The 17,127-nt window shown below is 39.1% G+C and overlaps 1 protein-coding gene across 3 annotated transcripts in view; it reads left to right on the top strand.

Annotated features, from left to right (window-relative positions):
* The first annotated feature begins 479 nt into the window (after positions 1-479).
* Positions 480-17,127, top strand: part of tfeb (transcription factor EB) — a 63,679-nt gene continuing 47,031 nt past the window's right edge. For all 3 annotated transcript variants that reach the window (XM_088337783.1, XM_088337782.1, XM_088337786.1), the window contains exon 1: positions 480-660. The gene's annotated coding sequence lies outside the window, so the exon portion shown is untranslated. The remainder of the gene's footprint in view (positions 661-17,127) is intronic.

Below are 17,127 nucleotides of genomic sequence, written 5' to 3' on the forward strand. Positions count from 1 at the left end.
TGTTGGAAGTAGGGTTTAATAGACTCAGGCTACCACTAAAAAAGTAATATTACTAGAAAATCACAATGACCCAGCACTGGTGAGCTATTTTCAGAGCAGGTCCATTCAATTGTCCATAGGGGGCAACATAGTGTCCGCGGCAACCACGTTGGAGACTCCTGCATTAGAAAATAGAGCGCCATCTAGTGGCCAAATAGCACACTGGAGCTTTAAGCCACGCTCGTTTTTGTTTTTAAATCCTATCTTAGTTTTGCATAACATTCGAGGCGCCCAAAATTCGAGGCTAAAAATAAAGCAAGCGGCCTCTTTGTTTTTGCTCAGACCCGTCCTCCGTTTTTGATTCCGTTGACAACAACTGTGACGTCAACGTCTATTTCTAGTCACTTCCGGCTTGCTTCGACTGAACAACTGCATTACCCAGAATGCCGCAGTCAGAAACCATGCCATTGGTCACAGCGCAGGTGACAGCAGACGCGAGTAGAGGCCACCGAGGTAGCAACATGTGGAAGTGGCCGCAACACTAATTTTCTTTCTTTTTTTCCTTCTTTTAAGCGATTAAAAATCACTTTTCGGGGTGGTTAAAGTTATTTTTGTTTCCTGACTGTTGAGTGGACAACATACGCTGTTGCCAGCTGTGTTAGAGCCTGACCTTCAGTTCTAGTAAGTGTGACATTTCACCAACTTTCTAATTTAAAACAACGCCGTTGTAATGTTTATTCATTCCTTTATTTTCATATTGAATCATGTTTCTAGGTCATATGTTATTCAGGTAGACGTCCACAGACACTCAAGCGCCAGACGTTCTATGCACGAAAGATTTTGTGCTCAATTGGGTCCGTTTTAGACATGTTTTACCCCAAAAAGACGTCTAAATTGTATTTGCGTATATTTTATCTCACGTGGACACAATTTAGCCATCCAAAATATATTTTTGAACGTCTTAAAAATAGTTTATTTTGGTCTTTTCCGTTGTAGACATGATTTAGGGCAAAAATTAAGTTTTTTTTGAAGACTTTTTAAAGAAAAAGTGCTGTTAGGTTTATTTTCATTAATGTGGTCCAAACTTACCCTACAAACGTCCTTTCTTCAACTTCTTGAAACATGATTTAAACATGATTTAACTCCAAAATAGACACCTAAAACTGGGTTTAGTTTGATATACAGTAGTCCAAATTCAGTCAAGTCAGATTTATTTCTATAGCCCTTAATCACAAAAATGTCTTAAAGGACTGCACAGGATTACAATTACACCATCGCCTGATCTTAAACCAACATGCGGGCAAGGAATAACTCAAAACCTCAGCGTGAGGTAAAAAACCTTGAGAAGGGGCCTCACAAGTGGTAATCCCCCTTCCAGGATGACCGGGGTGCAATAGATTTAGCATTGAGTCCCCCAAAAAAGTCGTTCTTTCAACGTTTCAAAAACATGGATCTTCGAATCGTAGTTTTGATATACCTTTCCGGGCAACCTGTGCCCAATTTAGTCCTCAAAAAAGGTTCTTGTTTCCCTTTTGTTCAATGTGGTCCAAATTCATCCCCTTGAAAGTCATCCTTTGAACGTCTAGAAAAAAATAATCTGGTCTGTTATATTGTAGACATAATTTAGGACAAAAATAGATGTCTAAAATTGGGTTTTCGAAGATTTTTTTAAAGAAAAAGTGTTGTAACGTTTATTTTCTTGAGTGTGGTCCAAATTTACCCCACTAAAGTCCTTTCTTCAACATCTTGAAAACATGATTTAGCTCTAAAATCGACATCTAAATCTGGCTAGTCCAAACTGAGTCCTGAACAACGTTTCGTTTAGTTTGATATACTGTAGTCCAAATTCAGTCCCCCAAAAGTTGTTCTTTCAACGTTTAAAAAACTTTCAACTTTTTGACTTTTTTACATGATTTGGCCCAAAATCATTGTTTTGATATTGCTTTCTTGGCAATCGGTGTCCAATTTAGTCCTCATAAAAACTTCTTGTGTCCGTTTTGTTCAATGTGGTCCAAATTCCTTTCAATGTCTTGAAAAATGAATCTGGTCTTTAGACATGACCTAACCCAAAAACAGACAACTCAAATTGTGTCGCCAGTCCAACTTGTACCAAATTTACGCAAAATCATTTGTGTTTATTTTGTTCCATGTCCACCCATAAATAGGTCATCTTTTCAATGTCTTTTAAAAGACATGTATCTGGTGAGGTCTGTTTTAGACATGATTTAGCCCAAAAACATCCATTAAAATTGGGTCATGTTTAGCTTGTCCATTCTTTTCCAAACGTCATTCAAAATAATTGTTCTTGTGATATTTTGTGTACGTCCTAAATCTTGTATAGTATGTTTTAAACGTGATTTAGCACGAAAATAAACATGTTTTATATATAGTGACTTCTCAGACTTTACCTCCTTCGGACTTCTTTTGGACGTTGGATTTTGGGCTAATTCTGGTCGGTTTTATACGTGATTTGGTTCCAAAATAGACTTCTTAAATTGATCTGTGCTAAATTCTATCCCATGACATCCTAATAATACTTCGGGCGGCATTCCTGGCTCCTCCGCGTTATACGTCAAAGTGCCCTTGGGCAAGACACTGAATCTCTAATGCCCCCGATAAGCAGGTAGGCGCCTTGCATGGCTGACTCCCTATTGGTGTGTGAGTGTGTGTCTGAATGGGTAAGTGTGAAGCACATTGTAAAGCACTTTGGGAGGTTTTTATTGACTTGAAAAGCGCTATAGAAATGCAGACCATTTACCAATTAACTGTACCATTGGTTGTCCAGTACTCTCCCCGCCTTGACACGGGTTCAATTTCTGTTGGGTACATTGTTTTGCAATTTTGGTCAGTGATGTTATCCGATTGATCAATCATTGCACGGAAACGGTAGTTTAAGTGCATTTGTGGTGCATTTTGAGGCAAGGTATTCTTCTCTTTATGTATTTTTTCATCAGGAAAATAATACTCATTTGGAATTTTGTGCAACAACATGAAGTTTTCTCTGAAACAAATTCCAGTTGATGCTCAGGAGGTAGAGCGCCTGTCTTGGGATCGTCTCCTCCGTGTTATATGTTGAAGTGTCCTTGGGCAAGACACTGAATCCCTAATGCCCCCGATAAGCAGGTACTTGCCTTGCATGGCTGATGCTGCTATTGGTGTGTGAGTGTGTGTGTGAATGGGTAAGTGTGAAGCACATTGTAAAGCACTTTGGGAGGTCTTCATTGCCTTGAAAAGTGCTATAGAAATGCAGACCATATACCATTTATTTGTGTTTATTTTGTCTAAAGTGGTTCGAATTTAGCCCCCCAAAAGTCGTCTTTTTCCCAAGTTTCACTTGTCAACCACATAAAGATGGCTGCTTTTTTATGCCTTTTTAACATATTCTCCACCTTTTTTGCTGGGTGGGGTTACTTTAAAACCCAAAACATTTATTTTTCCAACCATACTTTGTCTTTGTCATCAAACTTTTTTGATTGAAACTGAAATTTGTGGTTTGAAAGTTAACTTGCTCCTGTGACACGAGTCCGCCGTTTGCCATTTCTGTGTTGGAGCCAGCGCCGATATCAGTAACAACACCTCCATCGGGCCCGGCCTGTGTTGCTATGTATAAGTTGTGACTACATCCACTACATTTCCGACTGCAGTACTTGTTTGGCCTCATGCTAGGTTTCGCACAGTGCACACATAACCTGTTGAAGATACAAAACGTGTCCTTTTTGCCTTCAATAACCCATTTTGTGTATATTTTTAATATTATATAAATGGATTCCATGTCGACATGTGGGTTGTTTTCAGTGGCATACAACAAACAAATACATCACACCCCCAGAATATGGCATCTGTTCTAAAATGGGGATTGCAAGGGAAATTGTTATATTGCGGGAATAAAAACCTATGTTAATCAGTTTCAAAGCTCATCACCCTAGATAAAAATACTTAGTACTTACTATGTATCGTTCAGTTATCTAAGTAAGTACTGTGTAATATACATTCATTCAATTACGGTTATTAACAATATAAATGAATATACACGTAAAGGTACAAAGAAATTGTATTTACATTTGGTGTGACGTGACCCGAGCTGGTGGATGCAAGGGAGGGGGTGAAGAGATGGCAAGGGTGGACTTGGAATTAATTAATAACCTGGTATCCTTGTTTTTAATAAAAGTCCCCATTGTTAATTGGTTATGGCAATGCAACTTAGCGAGGGCATTGATTTGTGCGCTTTCTTCATATTTCTTGATCATCGCAAGCTTTTTTTCATGGTTATCCTGTGTTTGCATCTCTCTTTAGCATTACACCAAGTCTTGAGACCTATAACATATACAGCATTGTATCACATACCTCTGAAGTCTTTACCAACGACACAACATTCTGATTTGTACAAAAAATAGAAAAGCATTTTTGCGAGCTGCATTTTCATGAAGCCCTGAAACAAACCAATAGCGGATTTGCATCTTGTATGACGTCGACCAATAGAGGACGGGCATCTTAGAGATGCTACTTGTACAGTCATATGCACAAACACCGCGGAGTTTTTGGGCATCTGACATAATTTGATGTTAATGTGGTTCAGTGAGAAACATGCCATAAGGAGGGACTGAAAAAACATCTTATTTCACACTGTAACATTAAAACGTCATAAGGTGCGGTCGCTATATCATATGGTCTACTCAATTTACCTTTTTGAGACCATGACAAGGTTTAAAAGTCATAGTATCATAATCATTCTTTGTCCTCGCACCAAATTAATTCTAAAGTGACCTTGTACAGGAAAAATCAAAGATCTTAAAACGTCCTTCGATTGTTTACTGAAAGCCTGCGGGCAAAAGTTGGCATGCACTTTGCATAAGGGCCATAATATTTGTTGCCCCAGGACACATATAAACTTGATTTTGTTCTCCTATTTTGCCTTTTTTTCTAATGCTTGGGTCAAAATGCAACTGTTAAAAAACAACATTCCTCTGTTGGTCTTTGTGGTTTTTCTCGTTTTGTAGGAAGATTTATTGAGACTTTAGACAAATTTGTGACTTAATAGTTGTCATTCCTCAAATTTGTGAAATAACAACCATTCCTTAAAGGTGATGCCCGTAACTTCAAAATATTCGACTCCCTGACACTATCTTCTGGCTGAAATAATCATTGCAGCGTCTGTCAACTGCTTGTACAGCGCGTCCACGTACGATCTTAAATAAACCCGAATAAAATCTTTTTGGGGTTTGAGTTGGCATTTGGACTGTACAGTATGTGAAACAGTCCTTTTCTTCCTTTCACAATTTTCATCCCTCACACCTCTTTTCAAAGCTAATGCGCTCCCTGGCCCGAAAAGCAAGAATAACAGTAAGATAAAAGCAGTAAATTTTGGTGATTTTTTTTTTTTTATAAAGGATGCTTGACGTCAGTTGGAAATTGTTAATCCTTACTTGGTACAGACAATATTTGGAATTTAAGCTTTCAAGGACACTTCATACCACGCACCACACCTTTAGGTAATGACTGCATTGCCCCCTTAATTGAAAGTACTAAAGTTATCACATTTAACTAATCATTGAGTTAATCATTCAGTGTTATTGCTTGCTGTGTTTTCCTTATTCTTCCAACGCTTCACAAGAAACAGACCGACTATTTTTTAATGAAAATAAGAAACTAATAGCTTAAAATGATGAATATATTAAAACAACTTTGGTCATATTTCATGTTGCATTTAATGCTGACTGTGTCTGCAGGATTTTTATTCATTGTTTCTTATTACACTGTTGATATATTTTGTAATATTTTCTACATTCACATTTCTATATACAACAGTGTTCATTTTACCTCTGAAAAGTGATTGGTCCTGGGGACTCGCATGCTCAAAAATCTATGGGTCCCAACAGAGATCTATGCGTCCCCAACATTTAGTGTTATCAAGGTTGAAATTGTAAATTGGCGACAAATATATAAATAAATATATAAATCTACATATTCATTTAGTTTTAATCATTACATTTAATTGGTAACACAAAGCAGTTATAACTTCAGACTTTTCAGTTCACAAAAATATTGTACAATATACAAAATAATATTGCTGAAATATTAGTCTATATATTCATGCAGTTTTAATCACTTCAGATTTTTCAGTTCATATATTCTTTGTGGTTTGCTGTTCCGCCACAGTTGTAATGCCTTCTCAAGGTCCAATTGCAGCAACGGAATTTCTATAGCTAATTTGTGGTTTTCATTGTTGTTGTGCCGATCCAATGTGCTTTTCTGAAATTTCGTATTGCGAAATGATTTATGCAATCCAGTTTTTTTGTCACGCTGGGTGCACGCATCACAGAACATGTAGCATCCATTATCATCCTCCTCAGAGCGTAACCAGGAATATAATTGAGTCCATTTTGGCAGAAAAGTCCTTTTCTTGCCAGGAGTATTCTTTTGTTTATATTTTGTCAAATCGTTCGCTTCAAAACGCGTGTTTTCCTTGCCTTCGCGGTCTTCTGAAGAATTTCTCTGTCGTTTTTTCGTGCCGGAATTATTGCCCTTGTTACCACTTTCTGTATTATGTTTCGACTTATTACCGACACTGAAAAAATTAATTTTTTTTTTGTTGATTTGCACCCAATACAACTGTTTTTACGGAGGCATACTTCTCTTTCACTCGACAACCACCAAAACAATGACGTCATCTCGAAGCAACGAGATCTTGTTTGCAGAGATCGGCGCAAGACCAAAACAACAATGGCGGATCTGCCTGACGAAAAGTTTGGAGTGCGGTAAATCTTTGTTAAAAAAAAAAAAAGAAAGTAATCGGGTAATAATGACAAATTGGTGTCAAAAAAGTTGCGTCCCGGGGACGCACCTTGATTTGACACAATGCGTCCCCAGCAAAAATGATGCGTCTAGGACGCAGGGATGCGGGCAAACGAGAACACTGATACAGTATATTGTATAATACTGTATATTTGTCGTTTTTGTTTTATAGTATTTCCGTGTTTACGTAGACCTTATTTTTACTTAAGTATCCTAATTTATTTTAATTTTTAGTAATTTACATATTTATTTTTTGTTATATTTAATATTATCATGATTTATTTTGCATCTCTATTTCATGTTGACAATATGTGTGTATTGTTTGTTAATGCAACATCTATTTTGGCCTGTTCATCTTGGAAGAGGGATGACCTCATGTGTCAAGTCAAGTCAAGTCACAATTATTTATATAGCCCTTAATCACAAAAATGTCTCAAAGGAATGCACAGGATTACAATTACACAATTGCACAATTACCTGATCTTAAACCAGCATGCGGGCAAGGAACAACTCAAAAACCTCAGCGTGAGGAAAAAAGAGAAACCCTGAGAAAGGACCTCACATGTGGTAATCCACCTTCCAGGATTGACCAGGGTGAATCACAATTAGCATTACTGTACACAGAATAGTAAACACTAGATAAGATGTTGAAAATGTCCGGAAAAAGCATGACACCAACGACGCCCCCAGCCTGTAAACTAGTCCAGAAAGTCTATGACGGCCATGACACAGCTTCCCATCTCTGCCAGCTGGTAAATGCAGGGGTTGACATGCTTCAGGTCCGACGCTGGTCCGCTGACTCATCTCAAATCGTCCTTCTCCTTCGTATCACCACCATGCAGGCAGTCGGAAAAAGACAGGAAAATACAGAATATGAGGTGGGCATCAATCATGAGCTTTGGAATAGAAGTGTGTCTTAAGCCTCGATTTAAAAACTTTAATTGAGGTTGCAGATCTTCTCTCTGGAGGCAGGGCATTCCATAACACCGGGACCCGGATGGAGAACGCTCTCGAGCCTGCAGACTTCTTGGCTCTCGGAGTCACAGGTAGACCGGCATTTTCCGAGCGCAGACTCCGTGCAGGAACATAGGGGGAAATCAAATCAGAGAGATAAGAGGGTGCAACCCCATGCAAACATTTATATGTTAATAAGAGAACCTTAAAGTCAAATCTTAAGTGGACTGGGAGCCAGTGCAAGTTGGCCAATACAGGAGTAATGTGCTCAAACTTTTTGGTCTTGGTCAAAAGTCTAGCTGCCGCATTCTGAACTTGCTGCAAACTTTTAATGCTAGACATCGGGAGACCAGAAAGCAATACATTACAGTAATCAAGTCGAGAAGTAATAAACGCATGAATTAAAACCTCTGCATCTGATTGGGACAGCATCGAACGAATCTTCGCAATATTACGGAGGTGGTAGAAAGCTATTCTAGTAATATTTTTCACGTGTGACTGAAACGACAGATTAGGATCAAATATAACACCTAGATTTTTGACCGAGTCACTATGTGTGATTTTACATTTGTCTAAGTTCAGGGTAGTGTTTAAAAACAACTGACGACAGTGAGCTGGACCAATAATCAACATTTCAGTTTGTTCTGGGTTAAGGCGTAGAAAATTAAGTGACATCCATCTTTGAATCTCAGTAAGGCAAGCCTCCAGATTTCCACAACTTAAATGTCCAGTTGTTTCCAGTGGCACATACATTTGAGTGTCATCTGCATAGCAATGGAAACTAACATTATACTTGCGGATAATGTCACCAAGCGGGATAATATAAAAACTAAAAAGAAGGGGGCCAAGTACAGAGCCTTGAGGTACACCACAGGGGACATTAGATTGTTTAGAGGTCAGATTGCCATAGTTAACACATTGCATCCTGTCTGACAGGTAGGACCTAAACCACAAGAGTACAGTTCCTGAGATACCAATGCATTCCAGACGAACCAGTAATATGTTGTGGTCGACAGTATCAAAAGCAGCACTCAGATCCAGCAGCAGTAACATTGATGAGGCACCAGAATCTATTGCTAAAAGGAATCATTGGTTACTTTAGCCAGGGCTGTCTCAGTAGAGTGATTTGCCCTAAATGCTGACTGGACAGTTTCAAAGAGGTTATTTTCTGACATGAAATCATTTAACTGCTGTGCAGCGACCTTTTCAAGTAATTTTGCAAAAAAATGGCAGATTTGACACTGGCCTATAATTACCTAGGCTTTCTGGGTCAAGGTTAGGTCACTTAAGCGTGGGTTTAATGATGGCAGACTTGAAGGCTACAGGAACAATACCCGAGGATAGCGATATATTAATAATATTTAAAACTGATGGTCTTAAGATCCCAAACAGATCCTTCACCAGTGAAGCTGGAAACGGATCGAGCAGGCATGTAGTTTTTTTGGCCCTTCTGACCATCTGTGTTAGATTATCAAGGGACAAACCACCGACACGGTCCTTACCTAACACCTCCACATCTTTGAGATAGCAGGAGGTTACAGAGCGTTCTTTTAAAATTTCATTCCTTATGAGTTGAATCTTTTTATTAAAAAATTCCATAATGTCGTTAGCAGAACAAGTACAACTATTTGGGTTAAGCTGTTGTCTGGTAAGTTTCGCCACTGTGTCAAACAAAAATTTCTGATTATTCTTATGTTTAACAATAATCTTAGAGAAGAACGATGCTTTAGCTGAGGCAAGAGCTACTTTATATTTCAGCAAGCTGTCACACCAGGCCAGTCAGAAGACCTCCAGCTTAGTAGTGCGCCATTTGCGTTCAAGTTTTCTGCAATCTTGTTTGGGTAACCTGGTTTCTTCAATAAACCAAGGTGTATTCTTCTTAGGTCGAAATGTATGCCTTAGAGGCGCCACAGAATCAAGAACATTAACCAAAGCAGTATTGAAGTTGTTTGTAAAGTGAGTCAACAGACCCAGTGTTCAAAGGGAAGGCTGCAGTTACCGTAGGTAATAGTTCTTTTAAGGCTAATACCGTTGTAGGGCGGATATTGCGACTGCTAAAGCCTAAATTTTCCTTATCACAGTGAACATTAAACAGCACCTCACACTTAACAAGATAGTGTTCAGAGATGGCATTGGGATACGGTAACACTGTAACATTTGAGGCTACTACGCCACGGGTCAGAACGATATCAACTATTTGATTGAAACCAAATGTATCAATCAGTGACTTAAAAGCAATTGCAAGTGAATTTGATGGGGATTTTATGTGAACATTAAAATCACCAATAATTACAACATTGTCCGCATAAGTTACTAAGTCTGTTAACAGTTCCGAAAATTCATCCCAAAAATTTGAGTATGGTCCAGGTGGGCGATACACTACAACTAAACAAATTGGTGTTGACATTAAGGACCTCATAACAAGTGCTTCAAACTTTTTAAAACCAGTAGGGGTATAAGGAGTAAATTTCAACTTACCTTCAGATATAAGAGCTTTTTAATCAAGTTTTGTCTATTTTCCTCATGTTGAGGTTTTTGATTATATCCTTGCCTGCATGTTGGTTTTAGATCAGGGGATGGTGTAGGAATATTCTGTAGTTTGCAATAGTCTGTGCAGCCCTTCGAGACTCCTTGTGATAAAGGGCGTCACAGATAAACATGACTTGACTTGAGGTTTTTGAGTTTTTCCTTGCCCTCATGTAGGTTTTAGATCAGGGGATGGTGTAGTAATAGTCTGTAGTTTGCAATAGTCTGTGATCTGTGCAGCCTTTTGAGACTCCTTGTGATTACGGGCGTCACAAATAAACATGACTTGATTTGAGGTTTTGAGTTTTTCCTTGCCCTCATGTATGTTTTAGATCAGGGGATGGTGTAGTAATAGTCTGTAGTTTGCAATAGTCTGTGGTCTGTGCAGCCTTTTGAGACTCCTTGTGATTAAGGGCGCCACAAATTAACATGACTTGACATTTTATTTTTTTATTCATTTTGCGGAGCATTAATCCCTTTTTTTTTTACATGTATTGGCATTTTTGCATGTTATGATCACCAAGTCCCGTAATTTTGGCTTCTTCCACTTTTTTCCCCACAGTTTCCATCTCTTGTCACTTAGCTGCAGGGTATGGCTAACCATTATTGTTAGCTTGCTTCGTCCATCTCTGTCAATCTTTTCCTGGCCTTTTTACCTCTCGTCCGTAGAGTTCGCTACTTACATCAGCTCTGACCAACTCCAAATATCGGCTCTTTTCAGCCACTCCGGGTGTATACAGCTCGTTAGTTTTGTTGTTGTTGTTGTTGTTGTTGGCGGGAATAAAATTAATAGCAGCAATTTGTATTTATCCTCTTGCTGCCTACAATTACCACAAAATAAGATTTAAAAATAAAAAACATCAAAATTCATATGAAAATCAACCACTCAATAATAAATAAATCTGTAATCCATGTGGGCTGCTCTTAATGAAACAGCATGTACTCATTATTAAATTCAATTATTAACAATAATATTCATTTAGATAATTAGCAAAGATTTTTTGGTTTGAACAAATTTATTGACACTAAAAACAGAAAACAATCATGACAATCTCAACAGCAATTAAGCACATTCACAATATTATATTCCAATATTACGTTTTTAACAGCAAACACAAAGTGAGGTTTGAACAAACCTTCTCGAAAATCAAACATATTCACAATTTCATTATATAACATCTTTGTTATTGTCAATAGATCCGTCCAGGCCAAAATCGATTGTCCTCGGTCTGAACAAATCCACCGACACCAACAGCAGCAAAACAGCCATCAAGCATATTCACAATTTTTTTATATTTGACAATATGACGTGACGATATGACGTTTTAACATTTTTTCCTGACATTTCCAACATCAATTAAACAATTTCAGAGTTATTTTCTTTTAACAGTAGTTAACCAGCGTGTAAAAGGCAATACTATTGTGCAAGGGCATAGCTCTGCCATCCCACCCTCCCAAGCAGCATTCTTCCAGTCCTCTGTGTGGGTCCTTTCCCTTCTGCGTGGGTCCTCTCCCTTCTGGGTTCCACAACCCAGGCCGTTGCAAAGATACATAAACTGTCGTGTAGATGCACATTTTTCATTAAATTTGTACTTATTTGACACAACATAAGGCTCACCTCTAGGGATGTGACATCATTGTTGCAATCTTGCTGCTTGAAAAAAATCCGTTTCTTTTCCTTTTTTCTTTTTAATCAGGTTATTTTCCTACTTTTTTGGTAGTTCTCCTTTTTTCTTTTTTATTCCTTTTTTTCCATTTTCTTTTCATTTATTCATGTTCTTTTCTCCAGCATATTTTCCTATTTTCTTTTTTTTTTTTCATTTTCTGTCATTTTCGTTTTTTCTTCCCTATTTTTGTTTTCCTCTCTTGAGTTTCTCCCTTTTTCCTCCTCTTATTTTTTTTCCTTTATTCTTGTTTTCCTTTTTAATTGTATTCTTTCCTATCCCCCTCTTTGTCCGTTTTAGTTTTTAATTTCCTGTTTATTTTTCTTCTTTTTTTGTCTTGGTTTTTCCCCACTTTTGTTTTTTCTTTTCTTTTCTGTTCTGTATTTTTTTTATGAAGATGTGAAGAAAAAGTGTGCTTTGAACCACATTTGTATGTATTCTTTGTGTTGTTTAGTCCTTTTTTTCAGTTACATGACACAATACAGTAACCTTTCGTGGTCAAATAAAAAACACTGCCCTTTTAACTTTCATATTACTGTACGGGGCCTCCAACTTTAGTCCTGGGTTCTACAATTGAACCGCGGGTCGCGTGTTTGAGACTCCCGGTGTAAACGTTGCACAAAGTAGGGCACGGCCGCACGTGGCAAAGTGAACACTCGTGAGTGGTCCTTTTTCAGCCTCATTGCGCTCGTGTTTGCCTCTAAGTGATAGCGATGGGGCTAATTCTCCCCAAGTAAACACAAGCACCCGCGCAAGCTAGCTCATACTGATGTAGCCGACGTTGAAAACGTCAGCTTTGCGTCAACACAACTCGGGCTGCCATATGGGGAGTCGTGATTTACTGGATTCGACGCGACATGTGATATCGGAGACGACCACGCATGAAGTGGGCGAGATATTTTGGGGCATGTGCTGATTGGGTGACTTCACTTCCCCATCTGAGCTCATCTTTTACGGGTTCGGATCCTCTTTTCACTCCCGTCTTGTGCAATTTTGATTTTGGGTAAGGATATGATTGCGGTCTGACGAGCATACAGTTATTTTAGTTAGTAGTCTAGGGTGGTCCGGGGGTGTGCTCCCAGTCAAGTCGTTTTTATTTGGATTACCACTTGTGAGACCCCTTCTCAAGGTTTTTTTTCCCCTCATGTTGCGGTTTTGAGTTTTTCCTTGCCCGCATGTTGGTTTCAGATCAGGGGATGGTGTCATTCTAACCTGAGCAATCCTTTAAGAGATTTGTAATTCAGGGCTGTACGAATAAATGTGACTTGAATTTGTATAGCCCTTTTGAATGAATGAATGAAAACTTTATTCAAACATTAAAATAAAAACGGAACAAAAACAATAACTCAACAACAAAATAATATGTTCGAAAAGGGGTAGTAAGAAGCAAATGCTTATATTCCCTACCCCTTCATCTTCCCTATTAAATACACCAATGACATAACAACAATTGTAATAATATTAATAATAACAGTTATGATATAACAATAGCAACAATAACAACAAAGTTATCTATAGTTGTAAACTCAGTATTTCCAATTCTATACCCCATTTTCTTCATCTCTGTATTCCACCAGCAATGTTTTTTTGTATTTAAATTTGAACAAGTGAATAGTTGGACATTGTTTGATCTCGTGTTGTAAATTGTTCCAAAGTTTGACTCCGCACACAGACACACACACAAACTTTTTCACCTTTGGAAGATTATGAATATACTACAACCCATCTCATCTCATCAGCCGTACCGCTTATCCTCATTAGGGTCGCGGGGGGGCTGGAGCCCATCCCAGCCATCTCCGGGCAGTGGGCAGGGGACACCCTGAACTGGTTGCCAGCCAATCGCATACTACAACCCCTCAAGTTATAATTTCCCTCTTTCCGAATGAATAATTTATGGATGTTTTCCGGCACTATGTTTTTGTTGACCTTAAATAGCAGTGAAAAAAATTACTCAATCATCCACTTTTAATAATTTGGACTGCAGGAATAAAATATGAGTATGATCTCGATATCCTACCCTGTGTATGGTTCTAATTGCACGTTTCTGAAGGATAAGATCACACAAGTCTCAAAAGGGCTGTAAAGACGATACACAGACATCATCAACATACAATATTGGTAATAACAGACAAAAAAACACTCCAGAAATACAATAAAAATACTAGAAGATAAATACTACATAAATAATACTACAGAAATACTGTTGAAATACTTACTATGACAAAACTAGGACAAAAATACTATGAACGAAATACCACAAAAATACATCTACAGTAAAACTACTGAAATTCTAAACAAACCCTATAAAATTAGTACAGCCAAACTTTATAAAGCCCTTGTGATGTTGATCGATTCCAAAGCTTTATTAAAAATTGTTTTGAAACCAAGAGCACCATCAAGAGGAGTAAAGAAAATTTCACGACGAGTTTTCACATGTTTGTAGTTTTCACTGAAATTGTGTATTCAGTAATTTGCTGTAAACTGGTGTAGTAAACGGGCGTCAGTGGCTCAGGAGGCAGAGCGCTCGTCTTGGCATCAAGAGATCGCAGTTCGAATCCCAGCTCCTCCGTGTTACATGTCAAAGTGTCCTTGGGTAAGACACTGAACCCCTAATACCCCCAATAAGCAGGTTAGCGCCTTTCATGGCTGCACGGCCGCTATTGGGAAATGTGAAGCACACTGTAAAGTGCTTTGGGAAGTCTTGACTTGAAAAGCGCTATATAAATGCAGATCATTTCATTTCATAAACGGCATAAACGTCACGGTTGCCATGGCGCCTAATTGGCCCTGCCCGTTTGGCACCAGCTGCGGCTCATTGACAGATTGGCTTTCTGTCTATTTATGCTCTTCCTATGTTAGTCCGTCAACGAACCTCTGCCCCGCAAGGGTTCTGACTCGGTCCTTTTTTCCTGTTTGTATTTCCAGTCCGGTATTGTTTATGGTGGTCCTGTTTAATATCGATTTCCAGTTTCGTTCCCGTCTATTTTTGTCCTGTTTATTATTCTCTCCAGTTTTCGTTCCCGTCTAGTTTGTCCCGTTTAGTTTTGATATCCTTCTTATCAATTCAGGCCAGACTGCTTTCTTACGTGCATGATTCCCCATTTCCCGTAAAATTAAAGGCTTGTGTGAGAACGTCACGCGTTTGGGACTTGATCCTGTTCGGGTTCTTGACAATAGATAGATCTAAAATAGAAATAAAAGACCGTGTTACAGTGACTCGCTTAGCGCCCGTGGTCCAGTTCTCCAAAGCCTGCTGAGCCTGTGCAATGGTACCAAAATATCCTCCTTTAAAATCCAACTTGACCATCTCGAAACCTTCTTCACCGGGCCTTCTCAAGACTTTGGGTGTAAGAAAATGCTGTACTTTAAATTCAAACGCATCAATCATTTTTAGAGTAGAATTATGAAGCTAGATCTATGATGAACAGGCATTATGGCTCGGCGTTGCCAAGCTTGGCGTTCCGGGCATTCACTTGTGCGAGGTTGTTGGGGGCCAAGGATTGTTAAAAAAGTGTCAGGGAGCCTCTAAGAAGTTCCAAAGAGCCGCGTGGCTGTTTTTTTTTAACACATAACGACCCAATTGCTCCGGGGCCAATTGCGGCCTTCAAGTTGATCATTTGAGGTCCCGCCGAGACATGCAAGTTACATATTTGACCCAATTTTCTGGGTGTTTTGATACAAAACAGATTGTTTGTATTGTTCCAAACCTCTCATCTCATTAGCCGTACCGCTCATCCTCATTAGGGTCGCGGGGGGGCTGGAGCCCATCCCAGCCATCTCCGGGCAGTGGGCAGGGGACACCCTCAACTGGTTGCCAGCAAATCGCAGGGCACACAGGGACAGGCAACTCATTCGCTCATTCACACCTAGGGACAATTTGGACCGGCCAATTCACCTGAAATGCATGTTTTTGGAACGTGGGAGGAAACCGGAATGCCCGGAGGAAAACCACGCAAGCACGGGGAGAACATACAAACTCCGCACAGGAAGTCTGGAGCTGGATTTGAACCCACGCAGGAGGTTCCCATGATATGAACTGTGCCGCACAAGCGCTAACCACTTAGGGGCTGATTAAGCCAGTGTGAAGTGTTTATTTCTTATTAATTCTTAATCTGTTTTTCATATTTAGATCTTATTTTATGTAGTAAATTATAAATATATATTTTAGAACAGTGAAAAGTTTTTATCTGAGCCTTTCATGTGTACAACCCGATTTGTCCCAATCTGAACAAAACCCAGCTCTGGCGACCAAGTAAATAGAATAAACATTTTTATTTTTTTCTTGTAATGAATTTTTGGTTGCTATTGCGTCCGACCGAAGCAGCATAGAGCTACTCGCATGACTTTTTGTGCGTTTTATCGGCCAAGCGATCCGGCAAATGCCTCCCATTCCATTTGGTTGCGCATGCTGACTCTCAGCCATGCAGAGAGAAATGCTGCAAGGTGGCTTCTCAGCTTCTCGCTCCTTTGGAGTTCTCCATTTATGTACACACTGTTAATGATAAACACGGCTCATTTTTCTAAATGCTTTTTTTTTTCACTAATGAAAATAAGCTCTCGTTAAAGTCCCAGTCTGTCTTATACAGTATAATCAGAGGTTGGTAGTCAAGTCGTGTTTATTTTTGACGCCCTTAATTACAAAGAGTCTCAAAGGGCTGCACAGACCACGGATTATTGCAAACCACAGACTCTTACTACACCTTCCCCTGATCTAAAACCTACATGAGGGCAAGGAAAAACTTGAAAACCTCAACATGAGGACAATAAAGAAACCTTGAGAAGGGACTGCACATGAGGTCATCCCCCTTCCAGGATGACCAGGCTGCAACGGATGTTGCAATAACAAATAATAAACAGATATTGTCAACATAAAATATAGGTCATTCATAAACTATAGAATAGAAGTGCGTTTTAAGCATAGCTTTAAACAGCTCCACTGAGTTTGCAGATCGAATATCAGGGGGAAGACCATTCCACAGCACCGGGGCCCGAATGGTGAACGCACTTGAACCTGCGGATTTCTTCTTGGCTCTTGGGTTCCTTAGTACACCAGCATTTTTAGAGCGTAGGCTCCGGACCGGAACATAGGGCGAAATTGGCACATAGGGCGAAATTGAATCTGAAAGATACGAGGGAGCAAGTCCATGCATGATTTTGTATATTACCAACAGAACCTTAAAATCACGTCTTAAGCTAACAGGGAGACAATGCA

The sequence above is a fragment of the Urocampus carinirostris genome, chromosome 6 (genome assembly GCF_059441175.1).
Source record: "Urocampus carinirostris isolate Australia breed hairy pipefish chromosome 6, RoL_Ucar_1.0, whole genome shotgun sequence".
NCBI lineage: Eukaryota > Metazoa > Chordata > Actinopteri > Syngnathiformes > Syngnathidae > Urocampus > Urocampus carinirostris.